The following is a 16,761-nucleotide window of genomic DNA, read 5'->3' on the forward strand; positions in this document are numbered from 1 at the left end:
CGTTTTGAACTGGCTGCTTGGCTGCCCCCGGGAAAGGAGCCAGTGGGGACCTGAGAGAGGGGCGTGGGGGCGCGTGGAAGCGAGGACGGTTTCCTCCCGAGCCGGGGCTGCTCCCGCTGACAGCTGTTTGGGGGCAGAGCCCCTCCCCCATGGCCAGCTCCCTGCTGCTCCCGCTCCTGTCACCGTGGCAACCGGCTTCTTTAAGGCTCGCAAAGAGAAAAGGTCCCTTGTGCCCTGAAGAGAGGTGGGGGCAGCTGGGGCGGGGGTGGGGGTGGGGGGCCGAGAGAGCAGAGCCCAGGAGGCTGTGCTTCAGGGGGGCTGGCCAGCCGGAGGTGGCCTGGCCTCCTCAGTGCAATGAGGACTGACCCACGGAGGGCGGAAGAGGGGCAGGCCCCTAGGGTCCCCTGGGCCTGTCCTCCAGGGACTCGGAGCCCTGAGAGAGCGGGATCACAGCTCAGCTAGGAGGCAGGGCCCCGGGAGCCCTCTGGCTAGTGGATAAACTCCAAGTGGTGGGTGCACTGTCAGGCCCAAAGGTGAGGAGGCCGTGGCCGACTGGGGAGGGGGAGGCCTGCATCAAAGGGAGCTCTTGGGTCATTGAAAATCCCGGGTCCTGACTCACAAGCGCCACATCCACTTGCCAAGTCTTTGTTCTCCCTCCCCAGTCCTGCCTGCCTCTCAGCTGAGGGATTCTCCCTGCAGCAGACAGCCTAGTTTTATCAAAGGTGATCTTGTGTCAGGGAGGACGGTTTCCACTATATGATCCATGGGCTGGACAATGTGAGGATGGCCGATCCTAGGGTTCTTGGGCACCCAATTTCCCTCCCAAACTGTGAGGTAGTCGCACTTTGACCCTTTGAGAGTATCCAGGAATAATAAAAACATCGCCCCGGTTCTGTTGTCTTAACAACCTGCCATCATTTGGCTGTTAAAATCGTGGAACCACCCATGAAGGTATGGCAACCATCCATGGTTTGACCCATTTTTAGATGATGAAGAATCGTCCCCTTTGAGGAAAACCTAGAGGGAATAAGTCATCGATGGGAGAGTGTCACTTGTTTAATAAACAGCTCTCACGGTGAGCGAGACAGAAAGAGAGCAGCGGGCGAGACACACCTTCCACTTCTCTTCTGTGGCCTCCCTGGTTGCTGCCAGCCCAATAGTCCTGCTCCAGCTCCTGTGCCCCGGGCTTTCCTGCTGACCTTACTCAGTCCTCACTTGACACTCTCACTTGTCTCCTGTCTCTCTCATTGTCCAGCCCCACTAGGCATCTATTCACTGAGCACCTGTGATGCCAGGCAAGGTGCTCAGCACCACGGAAAACAGAAGGAACGGTCTGAATTCGAACAGTGGCCGCAGAAGTTTGAGTTGTGCCTTGAAAGAGGAGGCTGTTTCAAGACAGTTAGAGGAGGATTAGCTCCCCTGGCACCAGGAAGCCCTAAGCTGAGAGTGGTGTCTTGTGCGTGTGTGTGCATGTGCGCGTGTGATCCTCTGTGTGTGTAGCAGGGACCTGTTTCTCTGGTCCATTTCCTGCGGCTCACCATCATTAGCGGCTCACCTGTCCTTAAGGACAGGACAGGCCCCCTTGTGCTGTACTCAGCCCTTATTCTCTAGAGGAGCTCGTCTGTTCACCTCTTCTGCACATCTACCACCCCTGGTCTGTGCTGGGCTGCTGACTGAAGGTCCATGGTTCAAACCCAGCAGCTGCTCCCTGGGAGACTAGAAGTAGCAGTCTGCTTCCCTAAAGATTTGCAGCCTCGGAAACACTATGGAATAGTTCTACTCTGTTTTATCAGGTCGCTAGGAGTCAGAATCAATTCAGTGGCAATAGATTAGGTTTGGCTGTGGTGTTCCTTCACCCAGGAGGTGGTGGGTGGATACCACCTGTCTGCAAGTGGCTTCTCATTATGCTTCCATCCCTTGTCCTCATCCCTTCTTCCCATAGAGTTCTGTCTCTAGCACATTCCTACTTGGACACCACCCTACCTGCCCGCAGATTTTTTTTTTTTTTTAATTGGAGCACAGTTCTTAAACAAAACAAACCCAAGGAAAAAAACTCGGAACTCTTCCTCTACGGAAAGACTACCTTCTCGGGTTCCTGACCACTGTACAGCCTTCAGGTCTTTCTTGTCCATACCCCAGTCTCACACTTAGAGTTTCTTTGCATGCCCCTCCTTCACCAAGGAGTTGTAGTGGTGCAGTTGGTTAAATATTGGGCTGTTAATCTCAAGGTCAGTGGTTCAAACCCTCCAGCCACTCCCCACAGGAGAAAGATGAAGCATCCTACTCCCATCAAAGATTGACAGTCTCTATAAGAGCAGCCTATTCTGCCCTAAAGGGCTGCTGTGAGTCAGAATCCACTTAATGGCGGTGGGCTGGGCTAGGGGAGGCAGTGTGGGCTTCAGAGTCACACTTGGTTTCAAATCCTAGTTGCATTGCTTAGTAGTTCCGTGACCAGGACAAGTTACTTCATCCCGATAAGCCCCGATTTCCTCATCTATGAAAACAATGATTCTGTTGACCGCAGGCTGTAAAGATGAGTAAGAGACTCTCAAAGACGCACAAAGTAGGCTCATGACAGATGGTGGTTCCCTTCCTTCCTGATTCCCACCCTCCATCACCACCCAGCTTATCTCCAGGTTCTAAGACACTCCCTCTGTGTTGGCTTCCTGCCTTTGCTCAAAGCCGGCTGATCATATGTTAGAGGCTTAACTGAGCACCAGGACATCCTACTCACAGCTGTTAGAATCCTCTTCCTCCCAGAGTGCGTGTGATATCTTTCTTGTGAGAAACTTTTAGTATGTCCTTAATTCCTATGTTATCAACGGGAAAGCCTAGCCTGTAGTTGTTGTTCCAACCCATAGTGACCCTCTGACGAAAACACCAGCTGGTCCCGCGCCATCCTCGCCATGGTTCTGTTTGAGCCCATGGTTGCAGCCACTGGGTCAAACCATCTTGTCCTTCCTCTTTTTTGCTGTCCTATTTTACCAAGCATGATGTCCTCCAGGGACTGGTCTCTCCTGACCTGTCCAAAGTACATGAGACAAGGCCTCACCATCTTTCCCTCTAAGAGGCTCCCTAGCTGTGCTTCTTCCAAGACAGGTCCGTTTGTTCTTCGGCAGCCCATGGTAATTTCAGTATTCTTCTCCAGCACCACACTTCCAATGCCTTGATTCTTCTTCAGTCTTTCTGAGTCCCTGTCCACCTTTCACGTGCATGTGAAGCAATTGAAAACACCACGGCTTGGATCAGGTGTACCTTAGTCCTCAAAGTAACTTCCTTGCTTTCAACACTTGAAAGCGATCTGGTGCAGCACATTTACCCAAGGAAATGCATCGTTTGATCTCTTGACTGCTGCTTCTGTGAGCATTGATTGTGGATCCAAGTAAAACAAAATCCTTGACAGCATCCATAGTTGACCCCATTTCCCACGATGTTACCCGTTGATTCATTTGTGAGGAGTTTGGTCTTCTTGACATTGAGTTGGAATTCATAGTGAAGGCTGCGGTCTTTGATCTTCATCAGCAAGTGCGTCAAGTCCTCCTCCTTTGAGCAAGTAAGGTTGTGTCGCCTGTGTACCTCAGGTTAATAAGCCTTCCTCCAATCCTGATGGCACATTATCCTTCATATAGGCCAAGTTCTCTGGTGTTTTCTCAGCACAAAGATTGAATAAAGATGGTGAGAAGATACACCTTGACACACACACCTTTAAACCATGCAGTACTCTCTTGTTCTATTCACACGACTGCCTCTTGGCCCTTGTGCAAATTCCTCATTAGCACAATGAAATGTTCTGGAATTCCCATTCTTCTAAGGCTACCCATAATTTGTTAAGATTCACACAGTCAAATGCCTTGGCATAGTCAATAAAACACCAGTAAACATCTTTCTGATATCCGCTGCTTTCAGCCACGATCCAGCTGAGATCCGCACTTGTTGGAATTTGGCCAAACTTTGGGCAGCTCCCTGTCAACGTACTCCTGCAACCATTGTCGGATGATCAACCAAATTCTACTTGCATGTGATATTAAGGATATTGTTCTATAATGTACACATTCTGTTGAGTCACCTGTCTTTGGAATGGGTGTGAAGATGCATCTCTTCCAGTCAGTTGGTCAACTAACTGTCTTCCAAATGTCCAGGCGTAGATGAGTGAGAGCTTCCAGGGCTTCCTTCGTCAGCTTGTTGAGATATTTCTATTGGTTTTCCATCAACTCCTGGAGCCTTGTCATCGGTTAATGCACTCGGTGCAGCTTGAACTTCCGTCGGCACCATTGGCTCCTGCTCATGCCCTACCTTCTGAAGTGGTGAAATGTCACCTATCTCTCTTTGGTACAGGGACTCTGTATTCTTTCCATCTTCTTTGATGCCGCCTGCATCACTCAATATTTTGCCCTTAGAATCTGTCAAAATTGCAGCTTGAGGCTTGAATTGATTTCTTGAGTTCTTTCCATTTCAAATACGCTGAGCATGTGTTCCATTTTGGTTTTCCAATGCTCGGTCTTTGCGCGTTGTATTATAGTATTTTACTTTGTCTTCTCAAACTGTCCTTTGAAATTTTCTTTTTTTTTAAAATCATTTTATTAGAGGCTCATACAACTCTTATCACAATCCATACATACATCAATTGTATAAGGCGCATTTGTACATTCATTGCCCTCATCATTCTCAAAACATTGCCTCTCCACTTAAGCCCCCGGCATTAGGTCTTCATGTTTCCCCTCCCTCCCTACTCCCCCTCCCTCGTGAACACTTGATAATTATAAATTATTATTTTGTCATATCTTGCCCTGTCCGACATCTCCCTTCACCCACTTTTCGGTTGTCTGTCCCCCAGGGAGGAGGTCACATATAGTTCCTTGTAATCGGTTCCCTCTTTCCAACCCACTCTCCCTCTACCCTCCCTGTTTCGCCACTCACACCACTGGTCCTGTAGGGCTCATCTGCCCTTGGTTCCCTGTATTTCCAGTTCCTATCTGTACCAGTGTACATCCTCTGGTCTAGCCAGACTTGCAAGATCGAATTCGAGTCATGGTAGTGGGAGCGGGGAGGAAACATTTAGGAACTAGAGGAAAGTTGCATTCTTCGCCTTTGAAATTTTCTGTTCAGCTTTTGTACTTCATCAGCTCTTCCATTTGCTTTAGCTACTCTATGATTAAGAGCAAGTTTCAGCGTCTCTTCTCATATCTACTTTGATCTTTTCTTACTTTCTTGTCTTTTTAAAGACCCTTTGCTTTCTTCGTGTATGATGTTTCCAATATAATCTCACAACTCATCAGGACTCCTGTCGTTAGTGTTCATTGTGTCAAATCTGTTCTTGAGATGTTCTCGGAATTCAGGTAACATAGACTCAAGGTCTTGGCCCTTGTGGACTTAATTTTTTTCAGCTTTAATCAGAACTTACATTATGAGCAATAGATAGTCTGTTTCACAGTCAGCCCTTGACCTGGTTTTAGCTACTGATATTGTGCTTTTCCATCATCTCTTCCCATACATGTAATCTATTTGATTTCTTTATATCCCATCTAAGGAGCCCTGGTGTTGTAGTGGGTATGCATTGGACTGATAACGGCAAGGTCAGCAGTTCGAAACCACCAGCTGCTCTGGTGATGCTACTTTCTACTGCCGTAAAGAGTTACCCAGAGTGTACAAGGCAGTTCTCCCCTGTCCTACAGGGCTCCAGTGAGTAGGCGTCCACTTGATGGCAGCAAGTTTGGTCTTTGTTTCGTGTTCATATGGAGAGGCCATGTGTGTGCTCACCATTTATGTTCTTGAAAAGGTCTTTCCAAAAAGTGCTTGCCGACCTGAGGGGCTCATCTTCCAGTGCTGTCGCGGCAGTGTTCTGCTTTTTTCCACATGCTTTTCAGCACTGACTGTTTCAGTTCTGTCCGTAAGGTTCTCAGTGACTACTTCCTCAGAGGTGGGCAGCCTAGTCCTTCTTTGTAGTCAGTTTCTTAGTCTGGAAGCTCTGCTGAAGTCTGTTCACTCTGGGTGACCCTGCTTGTGACTGAAATGCCAGGACCTAGCTTCCAGCGTCGCACAAGCCACCATAGTACAGCAAACTGAAACCCAAGTGTTGGGAACCTATATAAGGTGCTCCAAAAGTGCATGTTCGTGACTTTGACCAGCAGACTCCTTGCCGGAGCTTCTGGCAGACCCTCCCTAAGCTGCCCTTTGAGCCACCCCCACTTCTCATCGTGTCCTCAGACAGACCATCTGTTACAGCCAAGTAAGTGCTCATCTCACTTCTCCCCAGCCCAGCGTTTTTTAACTTCATCGACTTATCTTTTGGCATCATGCTCCCTGTTCATGCCTTCGCTCATTCCTCCACAATGACCTTCAAAGTTCTCAGCCATCTCCAGCTAACACGCCTAGGCTTTCTGTATTAATCTTCGCCTGCTGACTTGTGCTAGTCATTCATTCATCTGCTTTCTGAGCAGATGTTTCTATACGGGTAGCACCTGATTTCCAACGAAGTCCCATTCTGAAGATTCCCTCCTGAGTCTGTTGTAACAATGTATCCTTCTATAGTACTGAATGCTGGATACGCTCAGGGTAGGCCCTGGTCTACGGATAAGTCAGATTCCATTCCGTGTCCTCACAATGAAGCCAGGCTCCTAATGGCTGCTGGGCACAGGCCCGGTTCAATTGTCTTATCATTACAGTCGAATATGCCCAACTCTCTATCCATTATGACTCTCAACACCAGCGCCAACATCATTTTTTTTTAAATCATTATATTAGGGGCTCATACAATTCATCACAATCCATACATACATCAATTGTGTAAAGCGCATTTGTACATTCATTGCCCTCATCATTCTCAAAACATTTCCTCCACTTAAGCCCCCGGAATTAGGTCTTCATTTTCCCCTCCCTCCCCGCTCCCCCCTCCCTCATGAGCCCTTGATAATTTATAAATTGATATTTTGTCATATCTTGCCCTGTCCGATGTCTCCCTTCACCCACTTTTCTGTTGTCCGTCCCCCAGGGAGGGGGTCACATATAGTTCCTTGTAATCGGTTCCCTCTTTCCAACCCACTCTCCCTCTACCCTCCCAGTATCACCACTCACACCACTGGTCCTGTAGGGATCATCTGCCCTGGGTTGCCTGTATTTCCAGTTCCTATCTGTACCAGTGTACATCCTCTGGTCTAGCCAGACTTGCAAGGTAAAATTCATGTCATGATAGTGAGAGCGGAGAAGAAACATTTAGGAACTAGAAGAAAGTTGTATTTTTCATCGTTGCTACATCACCCCCTGACTGGCTGGTCTCCTCCCCTCTGCAAGGAAGTCTCCAGTGGTCTGCTAATGGGCTTTGTGTCTCTACTCCGCACTCCCCCCATCATTCACTATGATAAGATTTTTTGTTCTGATGATGCCTTATACCTGATCCCTTCGACACCTTGTGATCACATAGGCTGGTGTGCTTCTTCCATGTGGGCTTTGTTGCTTCTGAGCTTGATGGCCGCCTGATGACCTTCAAGCCTTTAAGACCCCAGACAGTGCCAACATCATTGTGGACCCGTCCAGTGCCTGGTATACAGCAGTGGTTTTTACCAGGATGTCAAGAAACTGAAGAGTCATAAGTGTAGTTCATCATAACTCAAGCCCATCCCAAGTTGGTGACGATGTATGCGGTAAACCTGTGAGGCTTAACTAACCACTGCATTTATAAACATTGATGATGACAGCTACCTGGCCAACCCACAGGAAGAGATCCATATTCATGTCCATTGTAAAGAAAGGTGATCCCACAGAATGCAGAAATGATCAAACAGCGTCATTAGTGTCACATTCAAATGTGTGGATGATAACAAATCATGGTTAATATTGTGAAGAGTGCAAATTCCAAAACATCGAATTGTGCCCATTGGGAACGTGTATAGACCAAGCAGCAGTCATTGGACTGGAACAAGGGAGGAGACAGCCTGGCTTAAATCTGGTAAGGTCAAAGTGTATGTCAGGGTTCTATCCCTTTGCCATACCATCCCCTTGTGCTGAGCGAGTAATCTTCGAAGCGGGATTCTATGAAGAAGAAGAACACGGCATCCAGATGGCAAGCTGTGATATGCAGATGACACGGTCATGTTGGCTGACCGTGAAGAGGACTTCAACACTCACTGATAAAGATCAAAGACAACAGCCTTCAGAAAAGATTACTGAAACACAAAAGTCTTCACAACTAGACCAATAAACAACATCGTGATATCAAACCAAATGTATTCCTGTCAAGCCAAATGCTGGTTAGAACCGCCCCGCAAGGTTTCCAAGGAAGAGACTCGATGGTAGTGAATTAAAAAAAAGTCTTCAAGCTATAAGAGCCCCCAATAAAATGATTTTTTTTAAATCTTTACAGCAGAATGCCACATGTTATGGTCAACAGTCAAGCACTTAATCCCTGTGCCACCAGCTGCATCATGAATAAAGAAGGCCAAAGAAAGCCTGATATCATGGCGTTCAGCTGCGAGTCAAGAATGTTGGATGTGCATACCATGGGCTGCCAGGAAAACAAATACATTTTTCTTGGGAGAGGGATAGCCAGGAGAATCCTTAGAAGCCAGGATAGTGAGAGTTCATCTCCTTTAGTTTTGACATGGTACCAAGAGGGACTGGTCCCTGGAAAAGAACATCATGCCTGGTCAGTGAAAAGGGGGGAAACCATCAATGAGATGATTAACACAGGGTCTGCAACAGTGGGCTCACCGTGGCGTATGCATTAACACACACCTATATATGCACGTATATGCTGATGGGCCTGCACACACAGTTTTGGCGGTGGTTCCTGTTGTTCCCTGTGGACATTTAGTGGACATTGTTTACCTTCACCCTCATGTGATGTGGCCTTTCCCATCACCTAAACTAATGAGTGGTGGATTCCCCCTCTTCCTGCCCCCAGGCCTAGCCCTGGCACCCTCAAATGCCCCGCGCTTTCTGTATATTGTCCTGTCCGTGTCCCTTCCTCCAAGTGAAGCATCCACTCTTCGTCTGGGTGCTGAGGCATGGGGCAGTCCCACTCTTGCTTTAGAAGGCGCCACCAGACTGTTTTCTGTAACAGCTGTTCCCATTTGCACTCCCACTGGTGCTGGATGAGGGCTCACGTTTCCCCACATCCCCGCCAGCGTTTGATGCATTCCATTTTCGTCTTGTGTGGGCTGAGTTCTTTATAGCCATCCTCGTGGGAGGGAAATGGAATCTCAGTGTGGTTTTGAGTGATTTCTCTGCTGTCTAATGACAGTGACCGCGTGCCCGTGTGCTGTTGGCCTCTTTGATGATGTGTCCCTTCTTCCCCTTGCCCAGTTTGAGATAGGGTTACTCGTCTTTCGGTTGTTAAGTTATAGACATTTTGTATATATTTTAGATATTAAACTCTTGCCAGTTATATCATTCCCAACTATTTTCCCCCAGTTAGTTGGTTATCTCTTAATTCTTTGGATGAGCCTAAGTATTTAACTTTTATGGAGTTCCAATGATCTATTTATTTTCTGTTTCTCGTAAGTTTATTGTTGCATCTGATAATCAGTCATTGGATGGATGTGGGGAGGGGAGTCCCAAAGCCTTGCTCCTATATTTTCTTCCAAGAACTTTGTGGATTTGAATTTACCATCGAGGGCCCTTTTGAATTGGTTTTTGTATGGTATGAGGTCTGGTCCTTGTTCATTTTTCCGCATGTGGAAACCCCATCTTGGCAGCACCATTTGTTGAAGGGAGTGTTCCTTCCTCATTGAATGGATTTGACTCCCTTATTAAGAAGCCATTGACTATCGATGTTTGAGTTTGTTTCTAGAGTCAGTTTTCCTGCAGTGTCTGTGTGTCTAGCAGTAAGCCAGCACCAGGCTGTTTTCACTCCAAACGTATAAGGTCTCCGACTTACTTCTTGAGCTTCATCTTTTACTTCCTTCTGGACACAGTACTTTAAAAACACCGCCACACATTGCCATTGAGTGGATTCTAGCGCACGTCAACCCAAATCTGTCAGCGTAGAACTGTGTTTCATTTATATGTGTAAATAAATACATACATACATAAATACATACATGTGTAGATAAATACATACACATTATATGTGTAAATGAATACATAGGGTTCTCACTAGCTGATTTTTCAGAATAGGTCACTAGGCCTTTCTTCAAGTGCCTCTGGGTAGATTCAAATCGCCAACTTTTTGATTAGCAGTTGACCATTTGCATCACCCAGAGACTCTCTATTTTTCTAATAATGAGACCCACTCAACACAAAACAAACAAACAAAACATTGCTCACGTTGATTCTGACTCTTAGCAATCATATAGGACAGAGTGGAATGGCCCCACGGGGTTTCCAATGCTGGAATCTCTCTGGAGTAGACTACCACATCGTGAGCCCATGGAATGACCTATGTGTTTAAACCACTAGCCTCCGGTTAGCAGATAAGTGCTTTCCTACTGTGCCATCAATATGCCTTCGTTTTAAAACTCTGAAAACCAAAAAGAGGGGAAACTTCCGTTGATTCCAATTCATAGTAACCCTGACAGCGTTTCCGAGGCTTTACAAATCTATACGGGAGCCCACGGTGTTCTATCTCCTGTGGAGCGGCTGGTGGGTTTGAACTACAGACCTTGTGACTCGCAGTTCAATGCTTGCCCGACAGTGCCACAGGCATAGCTCCCATGGATTGAGCACCTTCTCAGTACCATGTTTGGAGCAAAGGCAGGGAACCTCTGTGCGTTATCAATAGTATTTCACTTGGTCCTAACAACTGCCCTACATGGTTGTATCACAGGGACAGAAGGAGAGCTCAGAATTCAAAGAGGTTAAGCAGTTTGTACATAGCCCGCCTAGGTGCCAAAGCCAAGATTCCAGCCCTGGTCTAGCTGACTCTAAAGCCCATGCTTATGCCGTACTGCCACCCGTGCCACAGTTAGCAGGAGGAGGAGGGAGGGCCAGAGATGGAGATACTAGTGTGTGCTGTAAAGCTGATTCATGCCCACAGAGCATTTGGTCATGTGTGCTTTTGCAAAGCTGTTCCAAAGACAGAAGGCTGGCACTGACCGCCACAGAGTGCCCCTGTGGTGCCATCCTGTTTTTATGACCTACCTTGTCTCTTACAGGCAAGAATTAGCTCCGCTTCCCTCAGACTCCTCCTAACCCCAAGTCTGGAGGGAAGGTAACACAAGAAAGCCATTGACTATGACTTGAAGCTTTTCATCTTTTCTTTTTTTAAATCATCTTATCGGGGTCTCCTATAACTCTTATCACAATCCATACATCCATCCATTGGGTCAAGCGCATTTGTACATTGGTTGCTATCATCCTTCTCAAAACATTTTCTTTCTACTTGAGCCCTTGGTATCAGCTCTTCATTTTTCCCCTCCCTCGTGAGCCCTTGATAATTTAGAAATTATTATTATTTTTTCATGTCTTACACTGACCGATGTCTTCTTCCTTCCATGTCAAGCTGGCTCTAAGATAGAGAGCCAGCTTCGATTGCAGTCGCTCCCAAGACCACCTAAGAGGGGCATTCATCTTTGGAGGTGAGCAGCCTCTTGAGGGGGCTGGGAGAGCTGAGGCCCAACCCCAAACCGCCTCCTCTCCCGGCTCCTCTCCCACAGCCTGGCAGCTCCCTGAGGGCGCCCTGCTATTTCAGGCCTCTGCTTCTACCATAGGCTTTCTCCGGTCATCTTTCCCAAACGGGATACCCCTTTCTCCCTCCTTGCGATAGTCTCTACTCACCTACAAATGCTGGCAGTATCTGTCCCCCCTACAGACTGACTGTGTTCTGGTCTGGGGAGGGGCCTGTGCATGAGCCAGCACCAGGCACGGAGTACTTGATCTGTGGTAACCACAACCCACAGGCCCCTGGCTTCTGGGCCACTTCTGACTCATAGCAGCCCGTTAGGCAGTAGCACTGTGCATTGGGTTTCCAAGGTTGTCATCTTAACAGAAGTTGACTGCCTGCCACATCTTTCTCCTGCATAGCAGGGCACTCGGTGGGTTCAAACCAATCCCCTTTCAGTCAGCAGCCAAGTGCTTAACCCACTGTGCTACCAGGCCCCCTTTGATCTGTCGTAGGTTTCTAGTAAGTTTTTTGTTGAGTGCATGGATGGTGCAAAGCTTAGCTTCACTTAATAACTTTCTGAACCTCTAAGCGCAGCTTTGGAACAGTAGTCCATGCCTCTCCCATAGGTTCCCTGCAGCACTCCCACAGGCCAGGGTCCCTCCACGCTCTCACCCACTGCCGTGAGTCACGCAGACCCTAGAAGCCAGGGTCGAACTGCCCTTGTGGGGGTCTGAGACTGAAACTCTTTGTGGCAATAGACAGCCTCCTCTTTCTCCAAGTGAATTAAATAAAGCACACCTTTTAAACAAAAAAAAAGAAACCTGAGACTCAGTCTTGACTCAGGAAGCACACAGCCTCACTGAAAAGCCAGGACAGATACACCACACAAAAGAATAAGAGAAGCCCCATTCCACGTCATCGCAGATGCCATCAGTTGCAAGATGTGTCGTTATTAACGCTAAGAAAGCAAAGCTGCCCCTTCACTGACATCACCTAGAAGGCACAGCCCATCCCCCCAAAATGAGTGGACAATAAGAATACATTTTTGAGACACAGTGAAATATGCAGATAAGAAAACATATATCCCTTGAAGAGGGGCCTCAGGGAGGAGACGAGCCAGTCAGGGTGCGATGTAACAACGATGAAAAATACAACTTTCCTCTAGTTCCTAAATGTTTCCTCCCCCACCCCCACTATCATGATCCGAATTCTACCTTGCAAGTCTGGCTAGACCAGAGGATGTACACTAGTACAGATAGGAACTGGAAACACAGGGAATCCAGGGCAGATGATCCCTACAGGACCAGTGCTGAGAGTGGATATACTGGGAGGGTAGAGGGAGAATGGGTTGGAAAGAGGGAACCGATTACAAGGAACTATATGTGACCCCCTCCCTGGGGGACGGACAACAGAAAAGTGGGTGAAGGGAGACGTCGGACAGGGCAAGATATGACAAAATAATAATTTATAAATTATTAAGGGCTCATGAGGGAGTGGGGAGCGGGGAGGGAGGGGAAAAATGAAGACCTAATGCCGGGGGCTTAAGTAGAGAGGAAATGTTTTGAGAATGACGAGGGCAATGAATGTACAAATGTGCTTTACACAATTGATGTGTGTGTGGATTGTGATAAGAGTTGTATGGGCCCCTAATAAAACGATTAAAAAAAAGAAAGAAAACATATATCAAATCCCAAATAAGCCAAACAAACGGGGTGGGAAACAAGCAAGAATTCTGAGTAAAACGCCCCAGTTGAGGGATAAGGCAGATAGCGAGAAAGCAGGGCCAGAGACACTGAAGCTTTTGATCACGAAGCACAGCGTTCTGGAAAATGGAAGCGCCTACGCGGAAGCCAAAACCCTCAAAGGGACAGGAAACTGAGCAAGGGGTAGAAGCTCCATTACGTTGGATTGGAGATTGAGGCTGGAGACAGAGCAAACGTGGATGCGATGCTGGCTCTTCCTTCAAGAAACCAGAATGCGCATTAGACTCCAATGACTCATCTCAGATCCTCTGCTTCTGAAAAGGTAAAGTTTTATGGGACAAAATAGAGTCCCGCCATGTTGTCGTTCATTCATTCACTCAGCATTGCTGATTAAGCATCTACTCAATTCAAGGCAGGGAGCCCTAGTGGCATAGTGAGTTACTCCTTGGGCTAATCACAAGGTCAGCAGTTCAAAACCAGCAGCCGCTGTCTAGGAGAAAGATGAGATTGTGTGCTTCCATCAAGATTTACAGCCTCTGAACCTAGCCAGACAGTTCTCCTCCCCTATGGGTCACTGCGAGTCAGGACCGACTCAGTGGCAGTGAGTCAGTGAAGTTCAAAGCACTTTCTGGGAAGCAAGTGAATCACTAATTCTGCTGATTGCGGGAAATAACTATGAGAGAGACTTCATCATTATCCCCATTTTACAGGTTACATTACACAAAGCTCCAGAGGATTCAAATAATGTGCCCGGCATGATACAGCTGCTGAGTGGCAGGGCTAGGACTTAAATCCAGACCTTCTGACTCCAGAAGCCACATTTGGCTTTGATGACAAACTGCCTCTCTGAGGGCAGGGCAGGCAGAGAAACACAGTGCCAGCCAGAGAGAAGTGGAAGAGCGAGGGAGGAGAGGGGAGGAGGGCGTTTAGGGCACTCCGGACAGCCTGGGGGAAGTTATAAGAGGCAGCAGGCAGCAAATAGTAACATTCACTTGAGTCCAAGAAATAATCAAAAGTAAAGCGTTTTGTTTGTGTTGTAAAGAGAACTGGAAAGCCAGGAATTCAGATACTCTGACCAAGGACCAGAGCTATACACTAGGAAGGTTAATTTGCAATCCGTGTGTCAAGTGGGCTAAAGAAAAACGAAGCGGAAGCAGGGAGACCACTTAAAAAGGTATCGCAAATCTGGAAACAAGTACTTTTGACCCAGGATAATGCTGGAGTCTTTGTGTTTTTGTTAACTTCGAAAGGTAAAGGTGTATACACACACACACACAGGTAAAGGTGTATACACACATGTAAAGTGTATACACACACAGGTAAAGGTGTATACACATACACACACAGATAAAGGTGTATACACACACACAGGTAAAGGTATATACACACGCACAGGTAAAGGTGTATACACACACAGGTAAAGGTGTATACACATACACACACAGATAAAGGTGTATACCCACGCACAGGTAAAGGTGTATACACACACACAGGTAAAGGTGTACACACACACACACACACCAGAATACCCGGGACTTTCTGATCTATGAGTTGATCTAAACCAGTGGTTCTCAACCTTCCGAAAGCCGTGCCCCTTTAATACAGTTCCTCCTGTTGTGGTGACCCCCAACCATAAAATTATTTTTGTTGCTCCTTAATAACTGTAATTTTGCTACTGTTATGAATCGGGTGACCCCTGTGAAAGGGTTGTTCAAACCCCAAAGGGGTCACGACCCACAGGTTGAGAGGCACTGATCTAAACCCTCGCACACTGTAATCCCAGTCTTGACACATACAACATTAACGACATTTGCCCTGAAACAACTACTCTAGGTTTTCAGAGAGAGGAACCGTGGGTGAGCAGAGTGGGTTAGGGAGGGAAACCCAGGACCTTCAAGGATAGGGGACAGCAGTTCCCATTCCCATCCCAAGCAAGTGAAGTGTTTATTGGCCTTGGTGGCCCTGTAGGTTAGGTGCTTGGACCCTAACCGGACATGCTGGTCCTTCAAGCCCACCAGCTGCCTTGCTTAAAAAGATGAGGCTGTCTGCTCTCATAAAGACTTCCAGTCTCAGAAACCCTGGATAGGGTCGATAGGAATTTCCTATAGCTCAGCAACCCCCACATGAACCACACAACCAGACTCACGGCTATCTAGTCAATTCTGTAGCATGGTGACCTTAGATGGATTTCCCCTGGGCCTAAACCAAACTCCTGCAGACATGTTCCAATCCTAGTTTTCATTGTCGCCACATGAAAACGTTGGACATCGTCCACGTTCCCTCTTTCTCCAACTACAGTAGTCATGTATTCACATTATATATATCTAATAGTAGCAGCAGGAACCCTGGTGGCCTAGTGGGTTATGCATTAGGCTACAAACCACAAGGTCAACAATTCAAAACCACCAGCTGCTCCAAGGACGAAAGATGAGGCTTTTTACTCCCATAAAGAGTTAGTCTCAAACAACAACTCACAAGTTGCAGTTTGCAGCAAGGCTATACTTGCATAACCTCCTTTTCTCAAATTCTTCAATTCAATGCCATTGGATAAATTATTGATGAGGTCCATGGAATTGCCTTATGTCCCAGGGGGATGATTGGCAATGTTGCTTATTATAAAATGATAATGAGAGCACTAAAGTAAACCAGAGTTGTACGTATTCCATGGACAAGTGAATGCATTCTGGGCTCCCACTTCGTTCCAGCTCCAATCCAAGAACAGTTAGTTCTTAGGACTTTGCTCGATACTCGCCTTCATGAAGAGATCACTGAAGATACGGGAGCTGCAGCAAAGTGAGGTGAAGAAAGCAGATGGTGCTCGACCATCAAGCAGAATAGTGCCTGGGGTCTTAAAGGCTTGTATTCAAAGCAAACAGCCATCTAAGGGAGGCATCAACAAAGTCCACACGGAAGAAGCACACCAGCTTGTGTGATCCAAAGATGGCAACAACAAAAAATAAAAAATCCAAATCCAATGGAAGGAAAGGTACCAGAACTTAAATTGTGAACACTCGATGGGTAGATAGCTATAGGGGAGCCCAAATCCATCTAAAGAGGATCTGTGTGGCTTAAGCCTCTGCCAAGTTCCCTCTGCCACCGTCAAGGGAAGTAAATAGCCTTACTATCAGACAGATCATTGTAAACTTGACTATGGTGGATGGAACTAAGGTATAAGAGGGTACCTGGTCAGCTGATCTTCCTCTGGACCCAGTCTGGATTTGTTCTAGGTTAAATAGTTCTCACTGTTTCTCAACAGAGGTTTCCTCTCCGGCTTATTTTAATATTGTCGGTGTTTTTTTCCATTTTTCGTCTTTGATATGTTTCCCAGTATATGAAACACAGAAGGGCAGGGTATAGAGACAATAATTGATGTAATGATTTGTGAGGGATCCGGGGGTGGGGGCAGGGGAAGTTAAGGGGAATTGGAGAGCAGATGATAAATACCAGAGGGAGGCAGATGCACTGGAACTGATTGTGGTGATGTGAATACAACTCTTTTTAAATATGACCCAACTATGGAAG

General features: G+C 47.0%; 1 protein-coding gene across 1 annotated transcript in view; it reads left to right on the top strand.

The window, feature by feature from the left end:
• PHC2 (polyhomeotic homolog 2) overlaps positions 1 to 16,761 on the top strand; it is a 63,080-nt gene that overhangs the window by 12,571 nt on the left and 33,748 nt on the right. The gene's annotated exons all lie outside the window — the stretch shown is intronic.

This window comes from Echinops telfairi, unplaced genomic scaffold (genome assembly GCF_000313985.2).
Source record: "Echinops telfairi isolate 266 unplaced genomic scaffold, ASM31398v2 ScPeMD7_7457;HRSCAF=8495, whole genome shotgun sequence".
Lineage (NCBI taxonomy): Eukaryota > Metazoa > Chordata > Mammalia > Afrosoricida > Tenrecidae > Echinops > Echinops telfairi.